Source organism: Hippocampus bargibanti, linkage group LG05, assembly GCF_051943395.1.
Source record: "Hippocampus bargibanti isolate YZ-2025 linkage group LG05, ASM5194339v1, whole genome shotgun sequence".
NCBI classification, from domain to species: Eukaryota; Metazoa; Chordata; class Actinopteri; order Syngnathiformes; family Syngnathidae; genus Hippocampus; species Hippocampus bargibanti.
This window is the reverse complement of record NC_142738.1, coordinates 20,425,953-20,448,816: the sequence shown is the minus strand read 5'-3', so window position 1 is coordinate 20,448,816 and position 22,864 is coordinate 20,425,953. Positions and strand designations below refer to the sequence as shown.

General features: G+C 48.3%; 1 long non-coding RNA gene across 1 annotated transcript; it reads left to right on the top strand.

Annotated features, from left to right (window-relative positions):
* Positions 1-6,279: 6,279 nt before the first annotated feature.
* Positions 6,280-13,378, top strand: LOC148898180 (uncharacterized). Its single transcript, XR_016115058.1, has 5 exons — positions 6,280-6,543; positions 11,812-11,887; positions 11,992-12,030; positions 12,440-12,526; positions 12,629-13,378. It is a non-coding gene; the product is annotated as an uncharacterized LOC148898180 (long non-coding RNA).
* Positions 13,379-22,864: the final 9,486 nt, after the last annotated feature.

Here is a 22,864-nt window from a genome sequence, read left to right as displayed (position 1 = left end):
GTACGGCTGGTAGTTTCTTCAATTTATTCATAGTAACGCACCACATTTGAACTGAGGCTGAACACGAGCCTGTGGTGTTTATTTTCCGGTCCCATAATAGTAAAATTATCAGCAAAAAGCTCCAAGTAGACGTGTGCATTCAATGAGAAGGGGTATGGAAAGTAGCGCCGCGCTGTTCGGTCGTGCTTCTGCCGAAGATCACTTTGCCGTGGTGGGTGTGTATTATGAAAATAGTATGTATTATAAGGCTTAATTTTCATAAATTTGACGTTCGTATGATGAAAAGTTCGTATTATAAGGCGTTCGTAAGTTGAGGTCTCACTGTATTGTACACTAAAAACGAAATGAAGCAATTATTACCTGCAACACAGTATGGCAGAAGGGATGGGTGAAGTCGCATGGGCTTCGTCTTGTGATTAACTGCGCAACAGAAAAGCACTATGAAGCACATGTGCGACTCACCATGTATCTCGTCCAGATTGTTCTGGAAACTATGGGCGGGACCTGGTGCCACACTGTGCGCTGTTGACTGGTGCGTGGTAAAATAAGGAGTGTTACAAAAGTGTACATTGGAAGGAAATAAAACACAAAAATACTTTGATTATTTATTGATACATTCAATTAGTATACAAATGTATTTTGTTTTTTTTACATTTTCTTTTGTTTCACCTGACAAATGAACTGTCTGTATTGTGTCAATAGTTTCTTTATAAAGTGAGTATTGTGAGTATTGTGGTCAAAATCGGGACTCTCACGACCAAATTGTGAGAATCGTGTAGGAACCTCTGAAGATGAAAGACGCACATTTGTGGCGTCACAGGTGCGCACCACGGCGCTGGCATGTGTACGCCTTCGAAGTGCGCCTTTCAACCCTTTGATGTCTTTGAAGTGTCTCAGTCTGCCGCATTTCCCACGCATGAAAATGGGTATAAAAGCAGCCATCGCGGGACAGAGGGCAGAATCATTCGGACTCAGACTCAGACTCAGACACGCACGCACGCAGACTCGCAGAGACCCGCACAGCGTCGGACGGAGTTCATAGCACGACTTGCTCGACTCCACGCTAATGGGTTAAAAGCGATCGTTTCCTCTGGTTCATGGCTCTTCAGGGTGTTAAAAGTGAGATGGTAAAATCACAAGGACCCAGGTGTTGAAGAGTTAAATTATTTTAATCTTGTAGACAGTAGGGACATTGTGAGGTCGGTTGAGGAGGGACAGAGAGAGAGAGATAGGCCTGTTGGGTGGTCGTGTGCTCCAAGTCATTTTCGACCCTTCAGCTGAGAATCCTTACGCGGCCCTGAAACAGGAAATCCTGAGGCAAAACACCCTCACGAAACACAAGAGGTACACAGCACTGATGCATGACGTAGAGCTGGGTGACAGCCGGCCCTCCCAGCTCCTGCAACGCCTCAAGATGGTAGCGGGCATCAGCATCAAGGACCAGGGTTTCCTGCGGCACGTCTTCGGAGAGAAGCTGTCCCCGATGGTCCAAGCAGTCCTGGCGACCACACCACCCGACTCCACCTTGCAGGAATTGGCCGCCCTTACCGACAAAGTTCCGGAGGTGTACGCTACACTGTAAACCCGAACAGTACTACTGACTCAAAGTCATTGAGGTCAGTCAACTCAAAAGCCGATTTTTTGTTTCAAAAACTTAAACGTTTTGAGTTTTCTGAATAGTCATGCGTTTTTAATTTGCAGTAAATCAATACTTTTGAGTTCATGGCTGTCGTATACTTATATATTTTGAGTAAACGGCAGAACGCTGCGTGATGACGTCACCGTAGGCGTGGTCTCACCGGGCGCGGTCTCACCGGAGCCATTTTTACTTCTCGACGGCTGAAGCGTGCAGAGACCCACGAATTCAGGTGAGAAGACAAACAACATTATTTAATATTACAAGGACCCAGTGTATCAATGCTGTAGTCGGTGCACAGAAAAACGATATTTTGTTGTGTCGACGTAAAATTGGAAAGTCAGTTTGTGAAACTTGCCGCCTCTCACAAGTTAGTCTTTCACAAGTTAGTTAGTTAGTCCGTGTTCATGCTTGCGACTGAGGCCTTCTCATCCACTCTTTCAGCTGCGTTGTCTTGAGCCCGGGACTTCTCCTATGTTAAGCGCTGTGGCGATATATGTATGAATTTTTCTTAAACGTCTCTTGTCTACGGAGCCCCTAAGGGGACATCGAAGAAAAAAAAAAAAAAAACTTTGCGAGATCTCGCAAAACTTTGCGTTCCCTCGCAAAACTTTGCGTTCCCTCGCAAAACTTTGCGTTCCCTCGCAATACTTTGCGTTCCCTCGCAATACTTTTGCAAGATCTCGCAATCTTTTTTTAAAAAATACGCGTACATGTACTTCCGGTTCATCGTCAGTGTAACCGAAAACAACAAACATGGAGCCTTTTCACCCTTTCGTTCCTTTAATCCAGTTTTACTTTAAAATTGGCTTGAAATACAAAGATATAAAATCCGTTCTTGAGATTAAACACGGCTTACTAATAAGTGAAAGACATTTGAAGCAAGTGGTGAACAAAAGTGGACTATTTCGCCGAAAAACGTTCGATGACTTGGGCGTCTTGGTTGACTTTATTCACAACCAGTTGCAGAATTCCGGACAACTACACGGTTACAGGTGGATGTACAGTAAGTGCAGAGAACATGGGCTTCTTGTCAGGAAAGAGGATGTTCGTCTGGTCCTGAAAGAGTTGGATCCGAGAGGAGTGTCTTTAAGGCAAGCAAGACGTCTGAGACGACGAAACTACTTCTCGAAAGGGCCGAATTTTATTTGGCATATGGATTCATGACAAACTGAAACCGTTTGGAATTTGCATCAATGGGGCTATTGATGGCTTTTCAAGGAAAATAATGTGGCTCAACAAGTACAACAAGTAGTGACCCGAAGTTAATTGGAGGTTACTACATTGAAGTTGTGCACCGTTTGGGAGGTTGTCCTCGAATCGTTCGAGCTGATTTGGGGACTGAAAATGGTCATGTTAAAGGCTTCCAGCGTTTCCTGGTGCCCATACCGCCAGGCAGCACCCTTGACAGTTACTTGGATGGAGCCAGCACCGCCAATCAAAGAATTGAATATTGGTGGGGGTTTCTTCGCAGCCAATGCATGGAATTCTGGTTATCACTCTTCAAAGACCTCAGAGACAATGGCTTCTTTGATGGTGGATTTCTGGACAAAAGCATCCTGCAATTTTGTTGCATGGGACTTATTCAGGTGAGTTCATATATTCTGTAGCTCCATTTATGAAATATGTATTTTTGTATTTGAGAGGGTGTTGATGGGACACAAAAGAAGGTAAATAATCGGATAGTGGAAAGAAGATAGTGGTCTGTGTGTGTGGGGACATAGGGTGAAGGTGAAATGATCAAGGAAAAGATGAAGGAAAAGTGGGGATGGGCAGAGTAGTAAACATGAGTGACGAGTGTAAGGTAGAAAGGAGGGAGCAGGGAGAGAAAAGCAGTCTAATTCTATAATTTCTTGCTCATAAGAGCTGCTATGACTGTGCAACTCTTCCTAAATCTGTCTGTATATGCGCACCAAATCCAGCAGGCATTTAAACAGCTTCTTCCCTCAAGCAATTAACTCTCTAAAAAGTAACCCAAATAGAACTGTATAGTGCCTCCATTTTTTGATGAGACTAGTGCAGCGTGTTCTACAGGAGACAATTTCCTTGTGTGTACTACATACTTGGCAAAAAAGATGATTCTGATTCTGATCTTATTCTCAACATGATGAGTTGGATGATACTGCCCGTGTTTGGAACAGCCATCTCATCAGGCCCTCAAAGAACATAAATGTCCCCAGTGGTCGGCCCAACGTGATGTATTCTTTACCTGAACTTTATGGCACAAGGGACTTCCTCTCCACAGTTGACAATGAACAAGTTCAACTATGCAAAAGCCAGTGTGTCTTCCGTTTAACTATGCCTTGTGATCCGGATGTATTTGTATTGTGTGCTTCCTTAATGGCCCAGTCTGGTCTGATGCCACCAAAAGAGCCGTATCAGGCTGTGAACTTGTACTTGCACCTCAGAGAGGCCCTTACTGCAATTCTAAATTAGAAGCATGATGTTTTCAGGGGTCAGAGACATTAACCTTTGGTGAAAGCATTTTTGTTTCCGTATACCAGTCATACTGGAATTATATTACATTAAAATTTAAACATGAATTACTCAAAGCAATAACCATATATTTTTTGGTGTGTGTTTGGGTGAAACCATTTTATGGCTCCTCAACTGGTTCGAAGTAACATTTAATGAAGGCTGAATCCGACGACCATTGCCATTTCTTCAACCCTTTGTTCATCATTTCTTTTATCACTTCACTTTAAATGGATTATTGGGATACATTTGAGGACGAATAATATATAGCAATCACAATTTAAATAATTTTTTGTCTGCTGTTTTTGTTACTGTATAAGGAAAGCATATTTGATCAATATGAAATGTTCATTTGTCAAATCATTCTGGGTGTCAATAAATATACTGTCTTGGTTGCTGATTTTAACCACAAATACTTAACCAATGTGGATCTGAATAGTATTCCTGCACCCCAGTACACAATCACTTGCCTGTAAATGATAACATAATTGTCACTCTTCAATTTCGTCAGCAGGTGGTGTCTTGTGTTTAAAAAAAACATGAATTATTTGGAACAAATTTTATTAACATTGACAAATTGGTATGAACAGCAATCACAAACATATAAATGGAATACAATATCAAGTACAAAAATAATTGCTTTTGTTTGAACAGTGCAAATGTTTGCAACATTACATGACATATCAACTTCAAACCTTTAGGTCAAACTGAAAGTGGCACCATATCCGAAACCATTAGGAGAATAAGTGATATGGAAAATGGAATGAATGAATAATAACCATGAAATCAATTGTAGACACAAATGGAAAATACAACTGTAGATTGCCCTACGCAAGGTTGACCATGACAGATGTTTTACATCTCAAAGTACAAATAATGAAATGCTCCTAAACTGATGTGTGTGCATGTGTGTGTAGACATAAGAGAGTCAATCAATCAATTGCGCACTTTCTCCCACCATGTTGGTGACAGATGAATGAGCTTCACTGCATTCATCCAAATGAGATGTTGGAGTATTTTCTTTTGTGCCAATGTAAAATCTTAACAGTTTCAATTTGTTTTTTTTTCATAGAGTCTGCCAATTGTTTCATCTAAAGCAATGTGGTTTCTTTTGAAATCACAGACCTCAAAAGTAAAGTCTTCAACAGGTCCTTTGGTTTAGCTTCCATCTGGGAAAAATAGCCCTTTTCCCAGCTCCAAAATTTGAGCGACAGTTGCTGTTTTTTTCCAGGATGGCATACCTTGTTCCTCCACCTTTGCTTGTCCTCACTTGATGGTAATCGTTGCCATAAATCTTCCTTTGAGTCTTTTCTGCAGAAACATTTTTATGTCTTGCCATCCCATCAACATGGTTTTGGAGTACTCCCGAAGTCTCACCCAGTACACCTTTTTTCCTTGATCTTATTTTGCCTCTTAATTTTTGGAGGATCAGTTCATTATCACCACTGGACATTTTCTGATGACAAAAGCAAAGGACAGCTATTCGATCACCATAAGAAGTGATATATTTGCCCATTTGCTCTTCGGTCATCATAGCAATTACTGCCATGTCAACCTGCAAAGATAAATTGTGAGAATAAATACTTGACATGTTTATTTAATTATCAATAACTTTTAATAAATTTAACATATTCACATGAGTGATGGGAAACTACAGTCATCATTATTTGTATTCAGTATTACACGAGAATAGTACATTAGGTAGCGGCAGCCCAATTACTAACTGTAATATCGATTTTAAATTGTGTTAATAACCTCATTATTAAAATAGAATTAACAGTACAGGTAGAGTAGATAGAAATGTTAGCTTCACTTTCACTTTATTGACCTACTACCAATACTACTTCGAAAAAAAATGTCCATGTTTCTCTTGTTTTGCTTATTACATCAGACTGTGTAGCTGTATGCCCACCTTGTCGCTTTTCATACGTGCAATGTCCACGTGAGGGACGTTTCTTGACTGCAAGAAGTGTTCCAAGTCTTCCTCCATGATGCGCCGAGTTGTTGCCTTCTCTCAATAAGCAGCGCGCGCGAGCGTCGACCTGAGCCAAGCTGACCCGGAAGTACAGGAACGCACATTTTTTTAAAAAAAGATTGCGAGATCTCGCAATCTTTGCGAGAGAATGCAAAGTATTGCGAGGGAATGCAAAGTTTTGCGAGGGAACGCAAAGTTTTGCGAGATCTCGCAAAGTTTTTTTTTTTTTCTTCGATGTCCCCTTAGGGGCTCCGTACTTGTCTGTTGAAAGACACAGAAGTGTTATTTAGAGAATAGTACCGCGCAGGTTTAGTTGGGCGGTGGCCGAGTAATATCTGTTGCAGGTTATGTTTGTGTCCGCGAAGGTCCGAGAGTAATCGTCAAATGGGTGTAAAATTAAGATTTATATAAAAGGGTCACACGAAATCCTCCACACCGTGGCTGCAACGCCCAGCAGGTTAGTGCTTTGAGTTAACTTTGTTTGCAAACTGTCACATCTCGTTGCCATCCGGGGCGCGCCCCGCCCCTCCTGTCACCTCCTCCGACATTCTTGGGAGACGGCCCCTCCAATCATCATTCACCTGGGTTCCCACAGCTGATTGTCATTCACTGATTGTGCCTTCTGCCTATATCTGTCTGCCGCTCACTACCGTCTCTGTCGGAGTATTTTTGGACATTGCCTTTTCCACTTCCGTGTTGCCAGGTCTGCTGTCTTTTAGTTATCTTCCTCCACTCTTCCCTGTTTGTTATTTTTTCATGCGTGCCTCAGTAAAGACTTTTGTATCAGAGTATCTGTCTCGCCGTGTATTTTGGATCCACACTCCCCGCTGTCCTTTCGTCACTCGAGCCCAGCCCTCGAGCCTCGAGTGACGTGACATAATACTCCGACCACCTATGGATCCCGCCGGCGAAGACAGATATCTCGCCGCCCTCACCGAGCAAGCGGAGCGTTCGAGCCAGCTGGCCCGAGCCATCGCGGAAATCAGCCAAATTACCACCAGGCTGGCTCAACGCTTCGAGGCGGCGGAGGCACGCATTTCCGCTCTCACGGCCAAGTCTTCCCCGCCCGTGAGTAGACACGCTCCCCAATTTCCTCTTCCCTCCCGCTACGCAGGCGAAACCGGGCGCTGCGCTCAGTTTTTAATGCAGTGCACGCTCGTGTTTGAGCAACATCCATACGCCTGCGTTAGCGATGAGGCGAAGGTAGCCTTCATCACCAGCCTGCTCACGGGAGAAGCCGAGACGTGGGTGCTGGCCATCCGAGAATCCCGACCGGAGCTGCGCACCTCGTACCCGGACTTCGTCGCCGAGTTACGCCGGGTTTTCCATCATCCGGTGACGGAGTCCGAAGCGGAGGGGAGACTACTGGACTGCGTCCAAGGGGCCCGTTCAGCCGCGGAATACTCCGTCGACTTCCGCATCCGGGCCGCTGGCAGCGACTACGGCGACCGAGCGTTGAGGGGGGTGTTTCGTCGCGGATTGAACACCGACCTCAAGGACGAGTTGGCTACCCGCGACGCGGGCACCACCTTCGACGACCTGGTCGCCATAGTCATCGGCCTGGATCACCGCCTTCGGGAGCGACAGAGGGAGCAGCGCGGCCGACGGCCCAGACAGCCACGCAGCCGGTCCAGATCTCCCACACCCGGCAGTGAGCGTGTGCGGCGCCTGGAGGGATCCCCCGAACCCATGATCATAGGGGGGGGGAAACGATCGCCCTACCCCCGGGGCTCGTCGCACCCAAGGCCCCCAGGCGAAGACCTCAGGTCCACGCAAATCCCCGACTAGACGGCGACCACAGCGACCTCTGGAGGTCAAATCCACGACACCAGTTACGCGGTTGGAGCTGGACAGCGAATTAATCGGCCCGTCCAGCTCCCAAACCGTGCGGGCCCTAGTGGACTCGGGGGCCGAAGGGTGCATCATAGACCCCCAGCTGGCGGACTCGTTGGGCTGCCAGCTGATCGATCTCCACCCCCCAAAGGAGATGGTCGACCTGGACGGCAGACTGTTAGCCCGAGTCACCCACCTCACGGCCCCGCTCAAACTCCGGGTCGCGGGGAACCACGTCGAGCACCGCCAATTTTTTGTTATGCCCTCCCGGAATGCGCCGTTGGTATTGGGTCTCCCCTGGCTCAATACCCACGACCCGTCAATCTCCTGGGAGGGTCCCACCATTCAGGGCTGGAGCCCCTACTGCTACGCCAACTGCCTACGGTCGGCTACGGCAGGGCGAGACGCCTCCCGCGGTGGACCGCCTGAGGCCATCTGCCTCAAGGGCGTGCCACACTGCTACCACGACCTGCGGGAGGTGTTCAGCAAGGACAACGCCCAATCCCTGCCGCCCCACCGACCGTATGACTGTGCTATTGACTTGCAGCCAGGGGCTCCATTACCGGACTCCAGACTTTTCCACATCTCACAACCGGAACGGGAAGCCCTGAGCACTTACATAGACTCCTCCCTCGCGGCGGGACTCATTCGGCCGTCTCGGTCTCCGCTGGGCGCAGGGTTCTTCTTCATTGACAAGAAGGACGGAACCCTGCGTCCGTGTGTCGATTATCGGAGTCTGAACGACATCACCATCCGGAACAAATACCCCCTCCCCCTCATGGACTCAGCCTTCACGCCCCTTCAATCAGCAACCATTTTTTCCAAATTAGACCTCCGTAGCGCGTACCACTTGGTCCGCATCCGGGAGGGGGATGAATGGAAAACTGCATTTAAGACACCGTTAGGACATTTTGAATATCTGGTGATGCCGTTCGGACTCACGAACGCGCCCGCCGTCTTCCAAAATTTGATCAATGATGTGCTCAGGGACTTCCTCAATGTTTTTGTTTTTGTTTATCTTGACAATATCCTCATTTTTTCTCGTTCCGCAGAGGAGCACCGGCAACACGTCCGACGGGTCCTGGCGCGGCTCCTGCAAAACCGGCTCTATGTGAAGGCAGAGAAGTGTGAGTTCCATGTCCGCTCTCTGTCCTTCCTAGGGTTCATCGTGGAGCGGGGGCAGCTCAGGGCCGACCCCACTAAAACCAAAGCGGTGGTGGAATGGCCGATCCCAAAGACGCGGAAACAGCTTCAGCGATTTTTGGGGTTTGCCAACTTCTACCGCCGCTTCATACGCGGGTATAGTCAGAAGGCACTCCCCCTCACTAACCTCACGTCCACCAAGATTCCCTTCAGGTGGACGCCCGATGCTGAGGGGGCATTCAATCGCCTCCGTCTAGCCTTCACCAATCCCCCTGTTCTGCGTCATCCCGACCCGGATCTCCCGTTCACGGTCGAGGTTGACGCATCCGAGTCCGGAGTAGGGGCCGTCCTTTCCCAGCGCTCTCCCACAGACCAGAAGCTACGCCCATGCGCCTTCTTCTCCCGCCGGCTCAGCCCCGCCGAGGCCAACTATGACGTCGGCAACCGGGAACTGCTGGTGGTCGTCCTGGCCCTTCAGGAATGGAGACACTGGCTTGAGGGAGCGAAACACCCCTTCACCGTCTACACGGACCATAAGAACCTGGCGGCCATCTGGTCGGCCAAGAGACTAAACTCTAGACAGGCCCGATGGTCACTCTTCCTCACCCGGTTTAACTTTTCTCTCACCTACTGCCCAGGGTCACAGAACACCAAGCCCGATGCCCTATCCCGCATCCATGAGCCGGCAGAAAGGGAGGAGACCACCACCAACATCCTGCCGGCCCAACGCATCCTGGGTGCCCTGAGGTGGGAGGTTGAGAGAAAAGTTCAGCAAGCCCAGGGGACGACCCCCATCCCCAGGGGCTGTCCTAAGGAACGCCTGTTCGTCCCCCCCCCCTCTTCGCACGGAGGTGCTCGTCTGGGGGCACACCTCCAAGATAGCTTGTCACCCGGGGGTCAACAGGACGATCCAACTCATCGCCCAACGGTTCTGGTGGCCGGGGTTCCGGAGGGACATCACCCTCTTCGTGAAGGCCTGCCCGACCTGTGCCTGTGGGAAAGCCTCCCATCAGCCCCCGGCAGGACTCCTCCGGCCTACCGGTACCGTCCAGACCCTGGTTCCACATCTCCGTCGACTTCGTGACAGGCCTCCCCCCCTCCCGTGGCAAGACGGTCGTCCTCACCGATTCTCCAAGTCGGCCCACTTCGTCTCGTTAACCAGGTTGCCGTCCGCCATCGAGACGGCTCAACTCCTGGTTAACCACGTCGTCCGTCTCCACGGGATTCCGACGGACATCGTGTCGGACCGGGGACCGCAGTTCGTGTCCAAGGTATGGAAACATTTCTGTTGGTCCCTAGGGGCGTCAGCGAGCCTGTCGTCTGGATACCATCCCCAGACCAATGGACAGACGGAGAGGAAGAACCAGGACCTGGAGGCGACCCTCCGGTGCGTGTGCCTCCACAACCCAGCGTCGTGGGCCCTGCACCTACCCTGGGTGGAGTACGCCCACAACTCCCTGGTCTCCGCAGCCACAGGTCGGTCCCCATTTATGTCCGCCTGTGGCTATCAGCCGCCCTTGTTTCCCACACAGGAGGGCCAGGTGGAGGTCCCGTCTATTGAACATCACCTCAGACGGGCCCACCGAGTCTGGAAGGAGACCAGGGACGCCCTGACACGTACCGCATCCCGGAACCAGCGGGTGGCGGACCGTCACCGGAGACAGGCACCCAACTACCAGGTCGGGCAGGAGGTGTGGCTGTCGACGAGGGACCTTAGGCTGGCAGGGTCTTCAGCCAAGCTGGGCCCACGCTTCACGGGTCCCTTCCCCATCGAGGCCATCCTCAGCCCAGTCTCGGTGAGGCTCCGGCTGCCACCCACCATGAGGATCCACCCCGTTTTTCATGTTTCCCTCCTCAAGCCAGTGGAGACCAGCCCCTTAGCCCCCACGCCCGCCCCCCCCACCTCCCCCCCGGATATTGGACGACGGACCAGTCTACACCGTGCGGGAGATACTGGACTCCAGGCGCAGGGGCAGAGGAGTGCAGTACCTGGTCGACTGGGAGGGCTATGGACCTGAGGAACGTCAATGGGTCCCACGTTCCTGGATCCTCGACCCATCCCTCACCCGGGCGTTCCATGCGGCTCACCCATCCAAACCTGGGGGGCCGCCGAGAGGCGTCCCTTGAGGGGGGGGCACTGTCACATCTCGTTGCCATCCGGGGCGCGCCCCGCCCCTCCTGTCACCTCCTCCGACATTCTTGGGAGACGGCCCCTCCAATCATCATTCACCTGGGTTCCCACAGCTGATTGTCATTCACTGATTGTGCCTTCTGCCTATATCTGTCTGCCGCTCACTACCGTCTCTGTCGGAGTATTTTTGGACATTGCCTTTTCCACTTCCGTGTTGCCAGGTCTGCTGTCTTTTAGTTATCTTCCTCCACTCTTCCCTGTTTGTTATTTTTTCATGCGTGCCTCAGTAAAGACTTTTGTATCAGAGTATCTGTCTCGCCGTGTATTTTGGATCCACACTCCCCGCTGTCCTTTCGTCACTCGAGCCCAGGCCTCGAGCCTCGAGTGACGTGACACAAACGACCGTACCGCGTGTCATTGTCCAGCACAAGCTATAGGCTTAAGCTATCTATACACGTGCAGCGGTAGTGCTGCAGTTTTAAGAATGCACTAAGTAAATATAATGATAGCCAAAAATGTACAGTGGATTGGAATATGTACCATTGATGCAGTTTAAATGGTTATGCATGTGTAAATTAAACATGAACTTTTTTTAAAATGTATTTTTGGCATATTCAGGATACCGAGAGAGCTGCTGGAGGCCAAGTCATCAAACGGCAAACGCCTGACTGGTTTGATTGCATCATTTAATCTGGTACATTAGATTTATTAAACTTAAAAAGTTAACATGGATAAATGTGTTTTATTAAATTAAAGGATTACATTCATTGTCATGTTTTTTTCTCTTCAACCTTTCAGCCCCCCGGTGCAAATTGAGCAACACCACCATTATCGAAGGTATGTTTACATTTTTATTTATGCTATATTCTTAATTACCTGATGAATATCATACTACATGTAGGTATTTTTTTATATTGAACAGAATTTTACCTTTTTAACATATATTGGAGTATTTTACACCATTAGTTGAGACTTCATTGATTGTTCTTTCTTTAAAACAATCTCAAGTCTCACATTCTCCTCTGCTCTTACCAGCAACTGATGTTCATTAATCATTACAGTGATGCAGTTGTTAAATTGCAATAGGGATAGTGCGGAGGTTCCAAACTATTACGAAGGATATGCTTGGATTTGAGCTATAATAATCCGTAACTGTCTTTAATTTGGACCCACTAGAATCACACCAACTTTTCTTTGCTTATCCAAACACGTACTGATTCTTGAAAAATGTTTAATGTAATTGCAGGCCTAACATGGACTGGAGATGCAAACTGTGTTCTACATCCCTGGATACTCGGGCGAAGATGACTCCGAGTTCTTCAAGACATGCAATGTATGTATTACCTGACTTAACACGAATGTCTATCTATGGCCACAATATATGCTATAACCTTTTACTTTATTCTGTATGTGAACGTTTGTGTGTATTTTGCAGTGGGAAGAGGATCCAGACATTGAAAACACTCCTGTCGCACTTCTCTCCGTAACAAATGACAACCTCACTGGTGCCATCTTGTTTAACCCCGACAGCATTTCTGTTGTGATAGAAGATGGCATTATTGTGAGATGTCTCCCCAGGTTGGCTGATGCACACCTCCTCTTGTTTGGTTTAATGTACGCATTGCATTTAGATTATCCAAGAAAATTAATCCTCACATTCACCTTCATTCAGAAAATACTGCTGTGTCTTGATGATAACAGATCACTCAGACCACGCTTGCTAAGTTTGAAAAATGCTTTGTTCCGCAATACTGAAGGCACCAGTGCCTCCAATATTACGGAACAGAGCAACACTCGATAAGTAACTTCAGTTTTACTCTGCTTTGTATACCTGTTTGTGACTGATTTTCTATTAATACTTTGATATGTAAACTTGGATTCCACCAAAATGTCTTTTTTCGTTTCAGGAATACTGTGTTTGTTTTTAGTAAGTTTTACCTTGATTTGCACCTTATAACGAGTACATTGAAATGTATTTGGTTGTATTTATTCAAGTATATGCTTTTCAAAGAATTTATTTTTTTAACAGAACAGCAGAGTATAATTTGTTGTTTTTTTCTGTTTTGTTGTGTTTATTTCACATCTTCTCAGGGGTTTATTTGTTGTTTTGGTACGTGGACATGCTGTGCATTTTGGTACTGTTATTTGTTTTATCAAAGGTTGTTTTAAACCTTAATAAAAAAATGTGAACTAAAACAGACGTGAGGTGTGTTTTTGTTTTTAGACATAGAAGGCAAATGTAAGTACAGTATACATGAATATATGTTTTCATGAAACATTATAAATTTGAGTTGGTTAAGCTTAAATATAAAAACCAATTTTAATTTAAAAATTAAGAAAACATTAGAGTAAACTGAAAGTACATCTTTTAAGTTCAGGCAAACTCATAACATTTATGTCCAAACAAACTCATAACATTTAAACTCAATCAAACTCATAACTTTTAAGTTCAGACAAACTCATAAAATTTATTTACACTACTCAAACATTTTGAGTAAACTACTTGAACATTTTGAGTTAACTCTACTCAAACATTTTGAGTTAACTGTACTCAAAAATTTTGACGTAATCAGTTGCCATATAAATTTTGAGTACTTTCAACTTGTTGGGTTTTACAGTGTATGCATCCCACAGTTTCTGCCATGCAGCATCCTCCAACCCCGGGGCCCTCGACTGATGCTCTCCAACTGCTCGTCGATGAGATGCGTGCCCTGCGAACCAAAATCCGGGAACGCAGCCGCAGTCGGGAACGCCGCCGTAATCACGGACGCGGCCCCATTCGAGAGCGCAGCCCAAGCCGCAACCAGAACCCATCCGCCGCGGACCTCGACCTGTGCTGGTACCAGCAATATTGGGGCGACATGGCCGAACGATGCCGCGAGCCGTGCAAGAAGTCGAGAAACGGCCAAGCCAGGGAGTGAACACAGCTTCCCACTCGCCTGGCACTCCACAACCAGCCACATCATTTATGTCCGCGACCGGACATCGAGAAGACACTTCATGGTCGACTTGGCTGATGACCTCAGCGTTCTTCCCCCTTCCCCAGCAGAGCGCCGGAACCCAGACGCTGGAGTGTCCCTGCAAGGGGCCAACCGCACCGCCATCAAGACGGTTCCTCAACCTCGACTTGGGCCTACGTCGCTCCTTCCCTTTCATCTTCACTGTCGCCGATGCCCCTCATCCCATCCTTGGCGCGGACTTCCTGCACAAGTTTGACTGTCCATCAAGGTTGACTGGCCTGTCCGTGCACGGTAGGACGGCCAACTCTGCGCTTCTTCGTCTCTTGCACGTCTAATCTCCTTCATCTTCTTCATTCCTCACGCTCCTTCGACGATTCCTCAACCTGACCAACCCCAGTCGGACGACCCTACCTGCCCCCGATGTTGTTCTCCACATTGTGACCACTGGTCCTGCAAAGTTTCAACGCTTTCGCCGCCTTGCCCCGGCGAAACAATGGATTGCTGAAGCCAAATTCAACCACATGCTTCAGATCGGTATTATCCGTCCATCGGACAGCAAATGGGCCTCCCCGCTGCACATGGTCCCCAAGGCGAGGGCAGGCGACTGGCGTCCCTGCGGTGACTACCGAGCGCTGAATTTCGTCACCATTCCTGACTGCTACCCTCTTCCCCACATCTACGACTGCGTGTCCTTCCTCCACGGAAAAGCAGTGTTCTCCATCATCGATCTGGTAAGAGCCACCAGATCCCTGTCGCTAAAGTGGATGTTTCGAAGACGGCCGTCACCACCCCATTTGGCTCATTCGAGTTCCTTTACAAGCCGTTCGGCCTCCAGAACGCCTCACATACTTTCCAACACTTCATCGACTGTGTCCTCCGCGGTCTTGACTTCTGCTGTGCCTATGTCGACGACATCCTCATCACCAGCGACTCCCAAGAAGAACACCTGCAGCACCTTGAAACAGTCTTCAAACGTCTGGACGAGCACGGCCTGGTCGTCAACTCTAACAAGTGAGTTTTTGGCCAACCCGGGATCACTGACTGACTGGCAACAAAAAGAAGCACGTTCCCATCGACCTCTCCTCCGAGCAACTTAAGGCTTTTCAACGGCTGAAAGATCTTGTTGCCAATGCAACACTCCTCGCTCACCCAAGCCCCGATGGTCAGTTGTTTCTAATGGTTGATGACTCCAAGGTTGCAATCGGTGCAGTTCTTCCCGACGGCCTCAACGGTGACTCTCAACCCATCGCCTTCTTCTCCAAGGCTCTCCAGCCGGCTGAACGCCGGTACTCCACCTTTGGCCGGGAACTTATTGGCGTCTACCTCAGCCTGATGCACTTCCGGCACTTCGAGGGTGGCCGCGTCATGATCTACACCGACCACAAGCCACTCCTCTCCGCCATCCCCTCGGCCTCGACGAAGTAGATGGAACGAGAAGTTCGGCACTTGGACTACTTTTCGCAAATCGACCTCGAGTTTTGCCACGTCCAGGGGGCTCAAAATGAGGTGGCCCTTTCTCGAGTTGAGATCAACGCAATCTAGTTTCCCGACGGTCTCGACTACGACGAGATGGCAGCAGCCCAGTTACAAGAAGGTCTGGCCGACCATGCAAACGACCCCAACATCATCGCCGTCCCTCTCCCTAACTCTGGCCACACAATCCTGTGCGTCCAGTCCAAGGGCGTCCCTCAACCACTGGTTCCCGACTCCTTCCGGCGAAAGGTGTTCGACTCTCTGCACAGTTTCTCACATCCTGGAATTTGTGGCACGACCAAGTTGCTGGCAAAACGGTTTTCCTGGAAGTGACTGCTGAGAGACACGCGAGACTGGGTGCGTGGCTGTCTACGTTGCCAACGCTCAGAGGTCCAGCGCCATACTAAGTCACCCGTGGGGCCTTTGACACGCTGGATGCCTGGTTCAGTCACGTCCACATCAATCTCGTCAGACCCCTTCCCCCCTCCCGTGGCTTCTGGTACTTGTTGACTTCCGTTGACCACTTCACCCGATGGTGCTAAGCCCTTCCCTTGCCCGGCTGCGGGTCCGAAGCTGTTGTCGGTGCCTTCCTCCAACACTGGGTGACCCGCTTTGGGTCGCCGAAGACCATCACCACCGATCGTGGGGCCCAGTTTGAGTCTGCACTATTCGCCAAGCTGTGCAAGTACCTAGGATGTGAACGAAACCGGACGGCCACCCACCACCCAGCTGCGAACGGCATGGTTGAGCGCCTCCATCGCCAACTGAAGGCCTCCCTGATGTCTTCCGACAATGCCGAACACTGGGTGGATAACCTACCTCTGGTGTTGCTGGGCATCCGCTCCACGCTAAAGCCCGACATAGACTCGACTCCAGCGGTGCTGGTATACGGCACCAGTTTACGACTGCCTGGTGTGCTACTCAACCCGACCGACCCTAGGACTGTCGACGTCAATGATCTGCTCACCCGCCTCTGGCGGTTTGTGCGGGCTCAGCGGCCGCCGCGAACGTTGTCCCAACGGACGCACATGGATCCCGCAATCCAAACATGCACGCATGCAGGGTGATCGTGTGAGCAAGCCCCTCTACCCCCCTTACAATGGCCCGTACCCTGTCCTCTCCCGCGGTGAGAAGACCTTCCGGATTCGAATCAATGGCCGCGAGGATACAGTTTCTATAGACCGACTCAAACCGTCAGTCGTAGAGCACACGTTGCCATGCTTCCGAAAAACGATGTCGGCAACCCCCCCAACAATGCCCCACATGCCCGGCAATCGACCTTCTTCGTGCCTGGCCTCTCCGTGTGACCACTTCCCGGAACGGTTCACCTCCTATCAGAATCAGAAAATCAGAATCATAAAACCTTTATTCGTCCCACAATGGGGAAATTTGCAGTCCACAGCAGCAATTTGAAAGGAGGATGGGGTGAGGGTGAAAGGATAGAAAACAAGATGTTCTAAGCATAGTAAAATAAATATGTCAACTGTATACTGTAAATGTGCAAAACAGTTTCATAAAAAACTGGATATAGCGCAAGTATCAAAAAAGGCATATTAATATATGTATCTGTATTGCATCAACCCATATTTACAGTACAAGTGCCCAGTTTTTTTTTCTCTTTTTTTTTCACATGTGATTATTGAGAATTGCGAAGCCTGACAGCAGTCGCTAGGAACGAACGGCGGTACCTCTCCTTCTTGCAGCGTGGGTGTAACAGCCTCTAGCTGAAGGAGCTACTCAGTGCTGTCTGGGTGCCAGGAGGGGGTGGGAGGGGCTGTCCATCATAGCTTTTAGTTTAGCTAGCGTCCATCTGTTGCCCACCTCTTCACAGAGAGTCCAGCGAGCATCCCAGGACAGAACTGGCCCTCCTGACAAGGCGGTCCAGTCTTTTCCTGTCCCGGGTGGTGATACTCCCTGACCAGCAGACAATTCCATAGTGGATGACTGAAGCCACCACAAAGTCATAGAAAGGCTTTAGGAGTGACCCCTGAACTCCAAAAGACCTCAGTTTCCTGAGTAGGAAGAGGCGACTCTGTCCCTTTTTGATTAGGCATCCGTGTTTGTAGTCCAGTGCAGTTCATTGATGCGAATAACACCCAGGTACCCTCTCAATGTCCGAACTCTGGACGCTCAACGGTGCCGGTGAGGATTGTTTCCTGCAGAAATCTACTACCAGCTCCTTGGTTTTCATGGTGTTGATCTGGAGGTGATTCTGCTGGCACCAGTCCACAAAGTCCTTTGTCAGTCCCCTGTACTCCCAATTGTCTCCCTCTGTAATGAGGCCCACAATAGCTGAGTCGTCAGAGAACTACTGAAGGTAGCAGGTTGGGGTGTTGTAGTTGAAGTCCGAGGTGTAGAGGGTGAACAGGAATGGAGCCACGACTGTCCCCTGTGGCGCTCCAGTGCTGAGAGAAGCCTGTCCGACTCACAGTTCTTTACCCTCACATACTATGGCCTGTTTGTGAGGTAATTGGTAATCCAAAATGTGAGGTGGTGGTCAACTCCGGCATGCCGCAGCTTGTCCCCCAGTGGATTTGGCTGGATGGTGTTGAAGGCACTGGAGAAATCAAAGAACATGACCCTCACCGTGATCCCAGCATTGTCCAGGTGCAGCAACGCCGAGTGGAAAAGGTAGATGATGGCGTCCTCCACACCGATGCTGGGCTGGTAGGCAAACTGTAGCGGGTCCAGTGATGAGCTTGCCAGCGGTCGCAGGTGGGAAAGGACGAGTCTCTCCAGCGTCTTCATCAGGTGAGACGTCAGCGCCACCGGTCTGTAGCTGTTGAGCTCCTTTAGGTTGGCAATCTTGGTATTGGGTATTGGGACAGCTTCAGGCTCAGGTTGAACATGTGCTGGACAATGACACAGAGCTGGTCGGAGCAGATCCTGAGGAGTCGGGAACTGATGTCGTCCGGACCTGCTGCCTTCCTCACTTTCATCCTCCTCGGTTGGTTCCTCACCAGCACAGTTGTGACAGACAGACAGGAACCAAGAGGCAGAGTGGCGGATGAGGTTGTGGCAACGGTTGGGAGGGCAGTTGTTGGTTGTGGGAAGATGGTTGTGAGAGGGGACAGGAAGAGTCCACAGTGAGAGTTGGTGCAGGTGCAGCTACAGGTGGAGTTGACGGTGGGCCGGGGGCGACAGGCATCTTGTCAAACCGATTGAAAAAGCGGTTGAGTTCATCTGCCTAGCCTTAGTCTTTTTCGTTCAATGTCAATGGGCTTTTGAGGCCTGCGATGTTTTTTTTCAGGCTCTTCCAGACGAAGAAGGGGGGGAGGGTTTGTCCGCATCCTTGGCATTTGAGTAGAATAAGTCCAAGATGTTATTATGTCTCTGGTCGCACAAGTTATATATTGTGTGAATGTTGGGAGGGAGGGTTTCAGGGAAATATTATTGAAGTCCCCTGAGATGATGAACAGGGCGTTGGGGGACTGGGTTTGCAGCTTGTTTAAAACAGTCATGAGGGCATCGGAGGCAGCGCCGCCATTTGCCGTAGGGGGGGATGTACGCCGTCACGGCGACGACGTGTGAGAATTCCTGTGGCAGGTAATGCGGCCGGAGGCTAACGGCTAGCAGCTCAATGCCGCGAGTACAGAGTTTTAATGTGCCCAGGGTTGCACCATTTGTCATTCACAAAACCCCTCCTTTATGCTTATCGCTGCCTGCATTTCTGTCCGCTCGTACGAGTTGGAAGCGCTCCAACTCAGCGTGAGTGTCCGGAGTGATTGATGATAACCAGTGACGTGCAGTCAGGGGAGGCAAGTGAGGCTGTGCCTCACCTGTCATCATGGAAATATCAAATGACAAAATAAATTAAACGGTTATATTTATTTAGTGATTTGTACTTTAACATTCTCTTCCATTTAACTTCACCATTTTTTGATTTTCTTTTCAAAATCGCTGAATTTTCACATTTACCGTTCAGATACTAAGTAGAGACGAGCGGTGAGGCACAAGCCGGCTGAGTCTCACCATGGATTGCGCAATCACTGCTAACTGTGCTGGCTTGCTCTGCAGTGAGACCGCATTGCTGTCCCTCTGCATATCGCTATTAAAGTGTTCAAAAGGTTTTAGTATATGAACTAAATTTCTACAGTTTAGCTGGTGTATATAACGTACAGTCACTGTACATTATAAACACTGTACTACAGTGTTTATTTTATTTTTATAAAAACTGTGTGCATAGGTGAGGCACACAGTTCTCCTGCCTCATGACAGGGGGCGCTGGTGATTACAGATTCTTCCTACGACTCCTCGGCTGCAGAATAATAGAATTAGTGACAGCCAGCTACAGTAAACAGTTAGCAAGTAAAGTGCAACCATCCAGTCATTTTTTCGTGTTGCTTGGCCTTATTTTATAATAATAATAATACATTTTATTTCAAGCGCCTTTCAAAACACCCAAGGACACTTTACAATAAAAACAATAGAACACAGCACATAACAATAAAACCATAAGTAAAATGATAAATAATAAAATAGCAGAGAGAATTAGACATTGAAAGCAATTTTAAACAAATGGGTTTTGAGATGAGCCTTGAAAATAGGGAGGGAGTCAATATTACGGATGTTGGGTGGGAGTGAATTCCAGAGTTTGGGAGCAGAGCGGCTGAAAGCTCTGCATCCCATCGTGGTGAGACGGGCAGAGGGCACATAGAGGTGAAGGGAGGATGAGGATCTGAGGGACCGAGAGGGAACAGAGATTTGAAGCAGGTCAGAAAGATAGGGAGGAGCAAGGTTATGGATGGCTTTGAAATTTTCAGAATGGATGATTATATATCTAAATTGAAAGAATTTTGTAAAGTGGACTTTCAATCGAAGCAGGAGATAATAATTAAAGGAAGACCAACACCGGACTGTATAGCTCACAAACGGTGAGGGATGAATGTAAATCTCCTTGACAGCGTCTCAGCTTTTTGGCCAAGAAGGATCTCATTGAAACTATTCCTGAAGCGACAAAGTTGCACCAGCTCGTGCTCACTGTTCCATCTACTACAGCATCAGTGGAGCGGTCATTCTCAGCACAAAAGACTGAAAACATACAGTTGGAACAGGACTGATCAAGGACGACTTTCTTCACTGGCAGTGATCTCCATTGAGACAGAGAGACTTAAACTTCATTTATAAGTAAAGGTAACACAATAATAACGTTAATTTATTTTTTTATTTGTTTTCTATGCTACATTTTGTATACAGTATATAAAGAATGCTGACATGACATTTAAACAAAACACGTTAACTGTGGCCAATCAAATGGTGAATAAGCTACTCTGTGGAGTTCATATGTTTGTAAATCTGACTGTGATGAAGGTCAGTGCCTCACCAGCAACTGGGGTTGCGTTAGCGCCGCCAGTTCGTCCATTTTATTGGGGAGCGATCTCACATTCCCCATGATGACGGACGGGAGAACGTGTCGGCGTTTTCTCTTTCTTTTGCGGCGATCTGTCCCGGCCCGACATCCTCATTTTCTCCTCTTCAGCCGACGGGGATGTCCGGTGCGGCGGCCGCTAGTCCGCTCTTAGCTCGCCATGCTAGTAGCTAGTCTCGACTGTAAAAGATGGGATTCCGGGTGCGAGTGGTTTCCCCGTTTGCAGGAGCGGTGAAAAAATAAAAAATAACGGCGATGCGCAAAGCGAAGATGCCCAACTCCTTCCCGTAGCTTTCGGGAACGAAAGTAACAAAACACGAACGGAAAAGTAAATAAATGAAAATGTAGAACAGAAACGGACTGAAAAGGGAAAGAATTGCTGCGGAGGCAGCCACACAGGAGGGTGCCATCTTCTACCGGCTCTTCTGAGCGCGTCTGGCTCGTTTTTTCCTGCGTCGCCTTCCCCGACTTCGGATCCAGGAGGGGAGCCCTGTGGAGTGAGGCGTCACAGGTGCGCACCGCGGCGCTGGCATGTGTACGCCTTTGAAGTGCGCCTTTCAACCCTTTAATGTCTTTCAAGCCCTTTGTGTCTTTGAAGTGCGTCTCAGCCTGACGCATTTCACACGCATGAATATTCTGCCCTCTGTCGCGGGACCATTCGGACTCGGACTCAGAAACACACGCATGCAGACATACATCTGCGTGTCACTTGCCTGGGAGATCTGACAACTACCAATTTACAAATAAAGAGAAACGTCCAACTCTTTAGATTCGCGGTGGCGATCCCGAAGGGAAAAGCCCAAAGGAAAATATGTTCACTGTTCAGTTGATGACCCCCCCCCCCCCATGTGGTTGGAGGGGAACGAAATTTCACCTGTGCTATATGTTTCACATGGAGCACGTTTGACAACTTAACTTGTGTTGGCTGCTTATTCGATGCAATGTAACAGAAATGTAGCATTTAGTGACGTCACAAATGTAAAAATCGTACGCGGGGGGGGGGGGGGGCAGTTCAAAGAAGCAGAAGTAAAACAAGTTCGATTGATGGGAATTACGGCTCCTTTCAGACAGTCGGTTCTTTTGGCTCGGCTCAATACAAAGATCCGGCTCTTTTGTCTCCCAAATGTTGTTGTTGCCTAAATTAATTAACTACCAAAAATCACGTACAATTATGTGCAAAACAAATTACTCATGTAAAAAAAAATACATTATAGTAAATATTTTTATTAATATGGCTTTATTTATATGTGCACAGAGAGCATCCACTAACTCACTTTCCCTGTGGTTACTCTGATCTGATGATCAGCTGTCACTAATTTCATATTAATAATGCTATAATACCAACTACAAAAAATTATAATAATTGAATAATAATATCATCATAATGTGATAACATTTGTCCACTGTACTTCTCTACACTGATCTCCAGTGCTGTTTTTGGAGCTCAAATGGCTCCAAAACAGTGCCTGCGTCCTGCAGTACCTCCCCAGCTCCTCTACTAAGTTCTCAGAAATGTGTCTTTTACTGAACTCAAAACAATCCAATTTACAACAGATTCTTTTCTTACAGACAGTGTTTTTTATGTGTTCGATTACCTTACATGTTTCGGCGTATACTTCCGCCTTCGTCAGAGTGTCACGGATGTTGTTGTGACGTGGCTTTTTCAGCTGATGTTACGATGAGGGTGTGACCTATACCTGTCAGATCTGACAGGCCAGTCACACCCCCGCTGTCCGCTCATCCCTCCAGGATACTGCTCCAGGTGGTCGAGAGCATGTAAGCTCCCTCATACCTGGGGATGGTCCTTGGTTCTCACTTCCGCATGGTGCACATTCCACCATGATGTCCCTGATCCTTCTTCTTTTCCTTT